Source organism: Sus scrofa, chromosome 3 (assembly GCF_054392235.1).
Source record: "Sus scrofa isolate SSC_HxYL_T2T_F1_AM1 chromosome 3, Sscrofa_HxYL_maternal_Yorkshire_Landrace_v2.0, whole genome shotgun sequence".
NCBI classification, from domain to species: domain Eukaryota; kingdom Metazoa; phylum Chordata; class Mammalia; order Artiodactyla; family Suidae; genus Sus; species Sus scrofa.
The window spans coordinates 143106959-143120282 of record NC_139385.1 but is presented as its reverse complement, the minus strand read 5'-3'; positions in this window follow the sequence as shown (position 1 = coordinate 143120282).

Genomic DNA, 13324 nt, shown 5'->3' with positions numbered 1-13324 from the left:
TTTAGATTTATTCTTGGCTTCACCACCGCTGGACAGTTCGTGAACATTTCACAGTAATTGCAACTTGACTCCCAGGCTTCACATTTGCCTGTGCAATTAAGGTGCCTGGAAATGATTTTGTGCTCAAGAAACATGCTGTCAATGGGGTTTGCCATAAGCAATGGGTTTTTTCTTTAAAGGAGTTTTGAAACAGGCAATTAGGTTGAAATTTCATTTTCTTCTAAAGAAAGCAAAACATATTGATCTGTACAAGGCTATATTTTATTTAAAACACGTTCTTTAAAATCAGCCCAATTGATGCTGTCTTACTGTAAAGAGGTAATGGATCTCTTGGGAATTGCCGACTCAGAGACATAGTCTATTAGGGGACACTTGCAAATTGTATACTTTTCCTGGAAATGACAGCATTTCAGAAATCCTCCAGGACTGCCCGTGGCTCTTCCTGGTAGCAAGCTCCTTGATTCAGACGGTCCCTGGAGAGTAGAAATGTCTAAGAAGAGTGTGAAGAGGAAAAGGGTCAGCGCGGTGCCACACGTGAGCTCAGATGTGACCGTGGTTTTGCTGGAAGGCGGCAGGTCCCCAGCTAGGAGCCCTTCAGGAGAACGTTCCCCTCGGCTTCTGTCTCTTCTGCTGTGATTCTTGAATTACAATTTAACGAGTAACTCTGCACTTTGCTCTCTCCTGTGAAGACTCTGTTGAATGAAACGACTGCTTAATGATTTCTAAAGCTAAGCGCACAGCACAAATGACTAAGAATCAAATAAGTCCTCCTTCACAAAGAGACAAAAAAAATGTTGGGGCATGGCTAGCAGAAACCCACCTAATGCATTGAAGTCAAAATTTGCAGGACTCTCTCTCTCTCTTTTTTTAACAGCAGGATAGGGAGAGGGAATTCACTTGAGAAGAATGCATTAAACATGGAACTTGGAGGACTCACATAGCAAACAAACGTATGGTTACCAGAGGGGAAGGGGGGTGGGATAAACGGGGTTTGTGGGAACAGTAGACGCACACTACTGTATCTAAAAGAGATAAACCACAAGGACCTACTGTAGAGCCCAGGGAACTCTGTTCAATATCCTGTAAAAACCCACAATGAAAACAAATCTGAAAAAGTATATATATATATATAGTTGTATGTATGTATGTATAACTGTGTCACTTTGCTGTACATTGGAAACAATGTAACACAAATTGTAACACAGCATTGTAAATCAACGGTGCTTCAGTAAATAATAAAAATTAAAAAGAACCCCTATAACCATGGAACTTGGAGCATCTGTGGAGACCAAAGCCCCCTGTTCTCCTGCAGCCCCCACCCAGTTAACCACCTGCTGGAATTATTGCCTGGTTACTGGCCAGCCCGGCCCTGGAGCCCCTGGTAAGATCCACCCGGTCAGCTGAAGGGGCCCCCTGGCTCTGGCCCTCTGAACTTGTCCTGAGCCTGTTCTTATGCTGCTGGCAGCCAACCTGGCTCTAGGTGCGAACCACTGCCACTCTCAGCAGTGCTAACTCTCAGGTGTCCTGAGGCCTTAACTCCACCATAGACTAAATACTTCTTTCCTTCTTTCAAACATTTACCTTAGCTTGTCTAGAATTGCCGAAAGGGTAAGAAATCAGACACTAATAAAGTATGATGGAGAAAAGACCCAAGAGTTTGATTCATCTGGGTTTAAGGTGTGTCTCTAATATTTTTACCAGGTGTGAGAAGGTAGGCAAATGACTTAATTTAGGTGAGGCTCAGTTTCAATGGTTGTGGGGCTGTGTGTGGACTTAAAAAATGCACAGTGTGAGAGCTTGAGCTACGTTTTCTTTGGGGCAAAAAGAGGACTTAAGCCTGGGAGGTGGCCTCTCAGTAACCCTGAGGAAACTGCTCAGAGGAGGTGACAGAGGTGGGGGGGAGCATGGCTAGGATGTAGAGGAGGTGACAGGGGGTGGGGGGCTGGGATATATAGGAGTTTTCCAACAAAGGGCAGGTAATAGGAACAAAAGATTACCGTTAATAAAGGAAAACCAGGTCTCTCGTTAAGGGAGTTGGTGCGTTTCTATGTATGGGAAGATGCAAGGTCTGGACTCACTGAAATCTTTGCTGTGACATGCACCTCAGCTCTCCGGGCCAGCCTCCTGTTTTCACATCCTGTCTCCTCAAGGGCTCACCCCCCGGAGTGGCTGCCCTCTGCTGGCTGCCGGACGGCAGGTGTTCTTGGCTTCCTCCCCGAGTTCCGTCAGGACTCACCTGCCCACCCTTGGAGGTGGCTGTGATTGCTAATGACTGTGGCATCCTCTGCTTACTGCCACGGCAGGCGATGTTTCAGTTCCTAACAGTCTGCTCTCCCGCATCATCCACCCCTGCTGTTGTGGACCTCAGGACCTTGTCCCATCTTTGGCAGCGGCCGCCGGGTCTGTGCTCCTGAAGAGTCCCTTTGCTATGGGCTAACCTGGCATGTGCCAAGTCCTCAGAGTGTCCCTATATAAAGATTCAGAGGAGAAACTCCTCTCAGTGCAAATCCCAGAAAAGCAGTGTTGTCCCTGAACGTTTAGTTTCTTCTTCTGGATTCCATGAGTCTATCGCTTTGTGATCTTGTCTGTCACTTTGTTTTGTTAGAAAGCTCAGAACTGAATCTCTGCGGCCACTTTATGATGTCTTGCTGTTTGTCACTAATTTCCATCTTGCTCTGTGTCACTAATTTCCATGAGCAAGTTAAGGCAGCTCTGCCCTTTTTCTCTCCTTGTTCTTCTAGCACTTTGTTCTCCTCATTAATATTTTTAATGTTGCCCTTTTAATTAATGAATTCATTTTCATTGAAGTTTGGTTGATTACAACATTATATTAGTTTCAGGTTATAACAGTTTTGTACACATTATTTTGACTTCATTTAAAATTACTATAAAATACTGGCTGTATTTCCTGTGCTGTACAAATATCTTTATAGCTTATTTATTTTATCCTTACAGTTTGTATCTCTTCCTCCCCTACCCCCTTCTTACCATCTCCCCTTTCCTCTCCTGACGCATAACCACTGGTTTGTTCTCTGTATCTGTGAGTCTGTTTCAGTTTTGTTATATTCATTCATTTACTTTGTTGTTGTTGTTGTTGTTGTTTTGTTCTTTTAGGGCTACACCCGTGGCATATGGAGGATCCCAGGCTAGGGGTCGAATTGGAGCTGTAGCCACCGGCCTACACCACAGCCACAGCAACGCCAGATCCCCAACCCACTGAGCAAGGCCAGGGATAGAACCCACAACCTCATGGTTCCTAGTCAGATTCACTTCTGCTGTGCCACGATGGGAACTCCTTTCATTCATTTGTTTTAGTTTTTAGATTCCACAGGTAAATGATAACATACAGTGTTTGTCTTTCTCTGACTTTTTTCCCTGAGCATAATACTCTCAGGTCTATCCACGTTGTTGCAAATGGCAAAATTCCATTCTTTTCATGGCTGAGTAGTATTCCATTTTGTGTGTATAAATAATTCAGAGATAAATATCCTATATTATTTATCTCTATTTCATTTGTTGTTTTTTCAGAGTTGATTTCCTTGTTCTTTTTCTTTTGAAATAAATACCTCTGTCTTCTCTTTTTAACTTTCTATGTCTCTATGAAATTAGGTGAAATGGTTACCTGCACTGGTCTTGAATGGGATTCCTTGTGCTGGAGCCTCCCATGCCATCGCCTATGCCCAGGGGTCCCAGAGGGACAGCTGGATCTGAAGTGAGCAGGGGTCACGTCTTCCCCTCTGTGTGTTGGCAGCGGTCACCTGGGTGGGGGGTGGGGTTGGGGGAGCAGTGACCAGAGCCAAGTGTGAGCCACAGTTTCTCCTCTTCTCAGTGGTCATCACTGCCCTGTTTGGGGCTGGCTTGAGTCTGAGTTCTGAGCAGAAGCCCTGGGGGTCTTGTTTCAGCTGGTTTGTCCCTCTAAGTGCAGTCTCCCCGTTCTTGGCAGTGGTGGCTTTGCCCTAATGGGGAGTCCTGATGTACGCCTGGGGACACGCAGGGTGGGTCCTGCAGGCGGGAGGGCAGGGCAAAGCTAGAGACAGCCCCCCATCCACTGCCTTGGTGGGTGTCTGCATGCCACCCTCACCCCATTCAATGCAGTGTCAGGGCTGAGCCAGCTCTGTGCCCCTGCCCAGCTGAGCACTCTTTACCAAAGTGGAGCCTTTGCCCTCAGGGGGAGGTGCCCTGTGGGGGCCGGAGCGGGGACTGGGGTGCCTGCTGGGGGGGTGACAGGAAACATGCCAGTGTCCTGGGCAGGTTCAGTGGGCCTCCTCCGCCTTGCTCCTGGAGTCAGCAAGCAGAAGCACCCTCTTCAGGAGCAGAGTCGAAGTTTCCAACAGCCCTCCTGCTCGTCCCACTGCTTTTCAGACCAGCTAAGGGGACAGGTTCCCCCGGGCGTTGGCGCCCAGGGCAGGGATGCTCTGTGTGTGACTTGAACGCTCAGTCCCAAGGGAGTCCCCTCCGCATCTGCGTGTTCCCCTGGGGGTGCAGGCCACCGCCCGATCGCTCCTCTTCCTTTCCTGGCTCCGTGTGGGTCTTTCTTTGCAGCGCTGGTCCTGCAAGTCTTCCTGCCAGACTCCGATTGACGTCAGTGAGACTTGCACTTCACGTCAGAGTAGATGAGATGAGTTCCCAGGGAGGGGAGCACAGAATCAACTCCCACCTCCCCCTTTATTTTCTTATGTCATGCTTATTGTTGAGCTTCCTCACAAATCTCTTCTCTCGACAAGAGATTGTGTCCACTAGATATTGAATTTGTATGAGCCTATCAAAGAATCTAAAAGTAATGGTTTCAAAAAGCTGATGGAATTGATTGCCTTTACCTGATGGTTACAATTAGCATCCTGGGGTTTGGTCCCAGGGGTCCAAACTGTGGACACACAGCCACCCAAATAAAATCCATCTTCTGTTAGGAAGGAAGGAAGCAAAAATGAATGCAGAATAGATGAGCACAAGTTGCTGATACAGAGAGAAATAAATAAACCACCCTGGTTTCCTTTTTGTCATCAGAATGTTTCCTAATACAAATCTGAGCATTTACATAGCACTTTAAACCTTTTCAAGTGTTTTTATAAGTGTTTCCATGACTTTATATTGGTTCGAGGCACTTTTCTATTCAATCATTGGAAATATTTGTCACTTCCTATAACTTCAAAAACTGGAATGTTCATTCAGATGATTAATGATGTGGTTTTATATATTTCTCCTTGTTATTTATATAATTTCTTTAACCCAGTTTCTTTCTGATAGTTTTTCTACCACTAGACTAGATATTAATTTGACAAAATTTGCTAAAACTTTTACAAATGCCATAAATCCCATTAGGAATTTATTATTCAAGGTACAAAATAGAATGCATTTTATAGAGCTTTGAGCAGAGTCCCTGAGCCTGAGGTGACTGCTTGAGTTTTTGCTCTAAATATGAGGCCACACACACGGTTCTTACCTTGGTTTCCCACCACTGTGGGCAGCTACCAATGCAATTTATTGCCAGAGAGAGACGTATTTGTCATGGAAAATGGGTATGAAATGGAAAAATATAAGAGCACCTTCTCCCTCAATTTCTTTAGAATGAAAACCAGGGGTCAATATCTGAGTATGCTTTTATTTTCTTCTTCCTGTCTACTTTTCTCCTTATCCTTTCTTAGATAAGCAGCTTTTGACAGTTGCAAGAAAAACCTGGTCATTTATCCTCAGATGTTCCTTTTTTTTTTACAGCTGCACCTGCGGCATATGGAAGTTCCCAGGCTAGGGGTTGCATCAGAGCTGCACCTGTGCCACGGCAGCCACAGCCACAGCAAACATGCATCAGAGCCACACTGATGACTTAAGCTGCAGCTTGGGGCAAAGCCAGATCCTTAACCCACTGAGCAAGGCCAGGGTTTGAACTGACATCCTCATGGACACTATCGGGTTCTTAACTTGCTGAGCCACAGGGGGAACTCCAGACATTCTTTTCTGTGTTCATAGCCACCACCCCTTTCCCCCCCCCCCCGATCAAAGAGGTCCTTCCCCTGCCTTGAGTATGTGTATCTTAGTCTTTCTAGATCCTGACCACTGCCCCAAGTTCCACTTATCACCCCAACTTCTTCAGATGAGAGGCTGCTTGTGTTACACAGTTGAAACACCGTCTCTGAATTTCTGCCCTCTGACAATTTGAAAGTAATATTTACATAATTTTTCTCAATCTTGGATTCTCAAAGTCATAGATATGATCAGTTTTTGCATTTTCACTGCATTTTTTATAGTCTATTCCATTCATTCCTTAAAATGAATGGAATTCTGTATTTTCTACTTTCTTTCCACCTTCAATTTGTTCTTTCTTTCTCCTGAAATGCTGACATAAAGATAATTTTGGTTTAAATAAGTTTTACATATTTATTAAAATTGTTAATAAATTAGCATGTATATTTCATGGATTGGTTTCATGTTTAATACTGTATTTTACTATTAGGATATCAGGTTAATGTGTGGTGTGTTTCACATTTTTTTAAAAAAGGGCTTTAAATCAGTCAAAAATAAACAGTATTTTTGTTTCTGAATAAATGGGCACATAGCAGTAATTAATACTTTTTTGGGGCTAAATCATATCTAGCTCATTAATGCAGATACTACAAATACTACTTAAAAATTCTTAAAATCCTCAACCCAATGCCCCTCACATATAACAAATGCTCGACAACTGGTGTTTGGCTGTGTGTGTGTGTGTGTGTGTGTGACCTCACTAGTGTATATAACACAACGGTATTGGCTCAGCTCTCAGAAAAAGACAGTGTCTGTAGGCTTGATTTAAAATTGCTCAGAGATAGCAGTGATAAGATGAAATCAGCAAATATCAAATCTCCATGGCTATCTAGGAAGAATCTAAGAAAAATTTGACAGATTAGCTAGTATATTATTTACTGAGTGTCTAAGATTTGACAGATAGTTTTATTGTTCAAAAGAATCTGACACAAAAATTATTCATTTGCCTTAACTTTTAAGACATGGTTTTCTGTTTGTCATTATTTATACTAAAGACTCAAGATTTTTCAGAGAAATATATAAACCATTGTATTTTGAATAAAACCAGTCGAAGTTGAAAAGACATGTGAATATAAACTTCTCAGGAGGTAATATTTATGTGGATTAGAACTAACAGATGTCTTAAGGCAGGAACATATGGCTGTTGAAAGCACATCCTTGAACTTTGCTAAGTTCCTAGACAGCTGGGAACCCCAGTTCCTCATCCTTAAAGGAGTGAAGCTAGCACGTCCCTTGTGGGGTGGAGGTATGTCACTGTCATCCATCTGTTAAAATTTTTACCGCATCAGAAATACAAAGCTGAGTGTCTTTTTCGTGTAATCTTGAGTTGAGAAGTAGTTTTTAAAATAAACGTAGTAGCTTTCCAGGTATAAAAAACGTCGCAAACGTAGGACAGGCGTCCCCACACCCTAGACAACGTTTCCCTTACTACTGACACCTGGGGTTGGTGTGGGCCATTCGATGCCACTGATGAATGGGTACTGATCCTTTGTTAGCTAAATTCCACAGTTGATTCAGTCGCCTTAGTTTTTATCAGTTGTCCTTTTCCTGTCCCTGGATCCCATCCAGGATTCCACATGCCCCTTGGTCACCGTGTCTCCTTAGACACCTCATGGCTGTGCCTGTTTCTCAGACTGGTCATGCTTTTGATGACCTTGGCAGTTTTGAGGGGTGCTGATGAGGTGTTTTGTAGAGTGTCCCTAAATTGGGATGAATGGTGTTTTTCTCACGATTAAACTAAAATCATGTGTTTTTTTTGGGGAAGACTGCAGAGGTAAGGGGTGCTTGCTCCCAGGATGACTGGTCACTGTTCTGTGTATTTATCTGGATCCTCTGGAAGAGGGGAAGCTTTTTTTAAATTAAAAATTCTAATTAATTAATGCTTCTCTTTAACAACCGGTGATTAGGAAGATTTTTAGATAGTTTTGCCCAAAACGATGAATTTTCCTCTTCTTTCATTTTAATCAAAGGAATCAAGAAGACTTGGCTTTAAGCAATAGCTTTAACTGTAGACATTGTTTTGTAAATGAAATCATTTCAGAATTTTAAGAGAAAACATTGCTTAACAGTTAATGTCTCAGCATCACGGTGGAACGAATGCATTCTTGACAAGGAAGAGGGATGAGAACACATTTGGTAAATGTAGCTGGAGAGCTATATCCCTTCAATACCCTCGTTGCTCTGGCTTACAGGGAAGATCTTTATTGTTATTTCAAAAAGCATGATGCCTAAGTTCCACTGTGAATGCCCTTCCTCAAACCACAGAAAGATTGTCTTCCCAGCAAGACTAAGGTGCGAGACAGCAGGTGAGGCAGGACTCTGCAGATTCCCCTGTCTGGATTTCACCTCCTGTGCTGTTTTAGCTTTTCCGTTTGTTTGTTTTTAATGGCCATACTTGAGTCATGTAGAAGTTCCCTGACCCACAGCTGCTACCTTTGCCGCAGCCATGGCAATGCCAGATCCTCTAACCCACTGCACCTGGCTGGGCATCAAACCCATGTCTCTGCACTGACCTAAGCTACTGCAGTTAGATTCACTGTGCCACAGCGGGAACTCCTTGTTCTCTTTCTTGGGCCACTCTTGGCCTTCCTAGGAATCAGATGACTAATTTTTTTACCTGTGTTGAATTTTGGTTTTGCTCTGTTTTAGTTTCTAAGAAATCCACCTAATTCTATGAAAGTCCCAGTATTCGTTTTTTAACATATAATTTTTCTAATCTTGTTTCACAAAGGAAGTTTGCTTTCCCATCTCTTTGAAAAATTTTTTATTGTAAAACTCACTTATTTTTTATATTTTTTGTACTTCCTCAAAGTTGCTTGAAGTTGGTTTTGTTTTGTCTTGTTTTTGAGTGTTGTTCTTTTGCTTCTTCTATTTTATTTTGTTTAATGCTTTACATTCTTCTCTTTGTTGTCCTCTCATGCTGGAGGCTTTTCTCAATACTTGGTAATCCTTATGCATCTATTTCCATTTAAGAGTAAGTTTCTGAAAAACTGTTTAGAAGCTTTGTAGGTCTGGATGGGATTTTTCAACAGATGAGCTTTGCTGTAGATTAACTGGATGGGCGGCCAGCCACTTATTTATAGGGAGATCCCTCAATAGAGCTATTTTCCGAACCCTTTCATATTCTGCAGAGAAGGATTCCTTCAAATCCTGCCTCCGGGGTGAACTGACAGTCAGTTTTCTCAGAACCACGAGGTACTTGGGGTCCAGAGCTGTTCCCATCAGCATTTCGAGTTCTTTATTCAAGTCCTCTCGTTTCAGGGGAGTACCCTCTCTTGTCCCCACCACCCACAGCTGCCAAAGATCTGGAGTGACTTTCATGCCAAAAACCTGATGTAAATTAAGATTTGTTGAATCTCTTTGTCCTATTTCTAGTTTTTATACTCTACATATTTAAGATGGCTTAGCTGCTTACCTAGTTTGAACATCAGGGTAATATTCAAAATATCATTTAAAATCAAATGATTCAGATTTTTTTTTCTTTAAACGTCTTTCAACCCCTCTTCAAGTTAGGCTTTTAAAAGTTATTAGGCAAGTTTTCGGAGCATGTCTGAACTCAAACAGCAGTTTGTGTTCTATTCGAATTTCTCTTTCACCACTTGTAAGATTTAGAGATTCTTTTGATGGTGGGTCACATCACAGAGACACTCAGGTAGATAACAGGCAGACCTCTTCTTTGTTACAGCTCTAAATGCACGGAGAGTTAGCACTGGGGACAGGGTGACAGTGGCTGGAGCTGCAGAGGCAGTTTGGGTGGGATTAGCTAGGTTTCTGGGCTTTCTGAGGATTGGATACTTCGGATAATTGTGCAGATCCCGGGGCATAGGGGCTGGCCCTGAGGTGACTCGGCTGGGTGCACAGAAGCTGGCAGTGTGTTGGCCCATCCAGGGAGCGAGTGGGCTGTGGACTTGATTGCTGAGAAGGGGAATGGACCCGCCTCTAGCCAGGACCTCAAAGCTGGGTCAAGGCAGCATTTAAAATAAAACATAAACAAATGAAAGAATCTTTATGACTCCACCCTGCTTATCTCCTTCTCCTTCCAGATTAGAAATAATATGTGTAACTGGAGGGCCTAATTATTTTCACTGAGGATGAAGCCGAAGCGAGGAGTCAGACCGGCTTTTGTTGCCCAAACCTAAAGAATACGGAAGCCAGAGTAGCTGTTCCCATTGCTTGTCCCAGAGCAGAGCTGGAGGGTGTTAGTTTCACAACTACACCTACTGTGTACGGCTTGGGTTTGCCCCCCAAACCCTCCCGCAGACACAGGAGACATTTGCCAGATGAACCCTTGTTCCCTTGGTCTCTGTCCACCAGGCTAGACAGAGCTGGTCAGTGTGAACATAGCAGGGGATTAAGAAGTGGGGCGGGGGCGGGGGCGGGGGCAAGAGTCCTGGGATGCTGAGGGCAATATCTTCAGAGAACCCTGGCCCTTCAACCCTTCACCCCAGCAAGGATTTTCCTGCCTCTCTTCCGAATCTCCCATTTGCCTGTGCATTTTTTTTTTTTTTTTACGACACTCCAGAAATTCATTATATGTACCTGATTTTATGTCTGTCTTGGTTTATTGCATTGTGCCCATTTGGGGAACAGGGACTCTATTTTATTCTCCATGTTGTTTGAACATGGTATTTGGCCTACAATAATGATTATTATTTGTTGAATTAATTAATAGTAATTATTTATTGAATTAATATGATGTTCCAATGAGAAGCAGAGTTATAAAATACGACTTACCATATTACAAGGTCATGTTCCTTCCTTCTGTCTTATTAGATTCGTCACTTTGCCTGGTAAAATACGCATTTGTCCTCGAAGTCTTTTTTTCTCCCCCTGAAGTTATATTTGAGAGTAGGGAAGGAATCGGAGATACACATTTTTCTAATAATACTCTTCCTAAAACTGGGGATTTGTGTGATCTCAAAACATGATGCCTCTCCTTCCTCTCTATTATGGGATGGATTAAAAGACAGTAAAAAGTCAGGTAGCTGGGATTCAGCTCTCAGCTTCATGCCCTGGGATGGGGGTCTGGGCTGGAGGTGTCCATTCCAGGGACGGCCATGTTGGCCTCGCGGGCACGTCATGCCAGCCCCCGAGTGTGGTCTGCCTAGGCACCGCCAGGGGCCCAGGGAGGCATGGTGCTTTGCAGCACCTGCTGGAGGACCAGTCTCAGATGATGCTTCTCATTGCCTCACCAGTCAGATAATTCACTGTCAGACAATTTTCTCGCTTTCAAACCCATTCACTATCCAACACTGAAAACAATCAGGCTCCCCCTCAGACATTTTAAGTGGACATCTAAAATTTTTCATCACAATTTCAAAGAGTTACCAAACATGTAATTCCTCACATACTGGAACTAGTGACATGGTAATAGTAAAATTGATACAATGCTCTTTTAAATGCACTGACCGGACCCTCTAGGTAGTGACTTCATGCTCACCGCAGTCCATTTGAAAATGCATGACCAATTATATGTTTAGGGGACAGTTAAGTTTAGGCATAGCCACCCATGTGTAAGTGTGCGTGTGTGCGTTTGGGTACCAACACATTCTGCTTTAACCCTGGGGACTTTTGAAATCATTTTCCCCATTGACTTAGCATTTCAATTCCAAACTCTACAAAATCTCATGCTGTTATGTTAACGTTTGGAAATCATCATTTACCACGTCACACACACAAGCTTCCAGATGCAGAAATTTAAAAATTTATTTCCTGTGACCACAGGTAATGACATTTGTCTTGGACCTAAATTTTCATTAATTTATTATTAATATACAGTTGATCAAAGTATAAATACATTAGAACTTTGATACATAGGAAAAACATATATTTTCATTGGAGAGCCATCTCTGAATGAGATGGAACTTTTTGCCAATTGGTTTTGCACATCCGCAGAATAAAACTAGTCTCTGTTACCACTAGTCATGGTTCACATAGACTCTCTTCAACATTTTCGATTTTCATAGATGCGAGACCCAGGCAGCATCCACGGCACTCATAGGTAAGCAGAGGGAGTTGTGAGGAGTTTGTGATATGGTGAGACTGCTCTTTTCTCTGAACTTTTAAAGATTATGTGATGTACTGTATTGCCATTGGAATGTCAATGATATAACTCAGCTGACAACTTGGAGTTCCCGTCGTGGTGTATCAGAGACGAATCCGACTGGGAACCATGAGGTTGCGGGTTTGACCCTGGACTTGCTCAGTGGGTTAAGGATCCAGCGTTGCCATGAGCTGTGCTGTAGGTCAAAGACATGGCTTGGATCCCACGTTGCTGTGACTGTGGCATTGGATGGCAGCTCCAGCTCCAGCTGGACCCCTAGCCTGGGAACTTCCATATGCTGCAGGTGTGGCCCTAAAAGGACAAAAATACAAAAAAAAAAAAAAAATCAGCTGACAACTGCATTAAACTTTCTATAAATTTTATTAAAAGCAAAGAATGAAGAGTTCCCGTTGTGACTCAGGAGGTTAAGCACCCAGTGTTGTCTCAGTGAGGATGTGGGCTTGATCCCTGGCCTTGCTCAGTGAGTTAGGGATCTGGCATTGCTGCAAGTTGCACTGTGGGTCGCAGATGTGGCTCAGATCCAGTGTTGCCATGGTTGTGGTGGAGGCCTTAGGTGCTGTTCTGATTGGACCCCTAGCCCAGGAATTTCCATATGCCACACAAGCGGCCTTAAAAACAAAAATTAAAATTAGAAAAGCAAAGAGTGTGGAGTTCCCGTTGTGGCTCAGTGGTTAACGAATCTGACTAGGAGCCATGAGGTTGCAGGTTCGATCCCTGGCTTTGCTCAGTGGGTGAAGGATCTGGCGTTGCTGTGAGCTGTGGTGTAGGTTGCAGATGCAGCTCAGATCCTGCATTGCTGTAGCTTTGGCGCAGGCTGGTGGCTACAGCTCCGACTGGGCCCCTAGCCTGGGAACCTCCATATGCCACTGGAGCAGTCCTAGAAAAAGCAAAAAGACAAAAAAAAAAAAAAAAAAAAAAAAAAAAAAAAAGCAAAGAGTGAAAACTGGCTGTAACAGTGAAAAGATCTATCACGTCTTCATAAAAGTTCTTTTTCAAGACCTGAAAAGTACACCAAAGGTTTTTTTCCAAAATTTCATCAGCTATTATTTTTTGTTATTATCATGATAAAGTCATCCTATTTAATTCAAAATTTTATGAAGGGGTTGCAAATATCAAAATAGTGGCCTGGTAGGTTGTTGTAGTGATAGTCTCAATTTTCGCCAAGCCCTGGGGCCACCGCATCCTGTGTGTTGACTCCAAGTTTGGCAAATGATTTGCTTTGACCAGCTGGACAACAGCAAC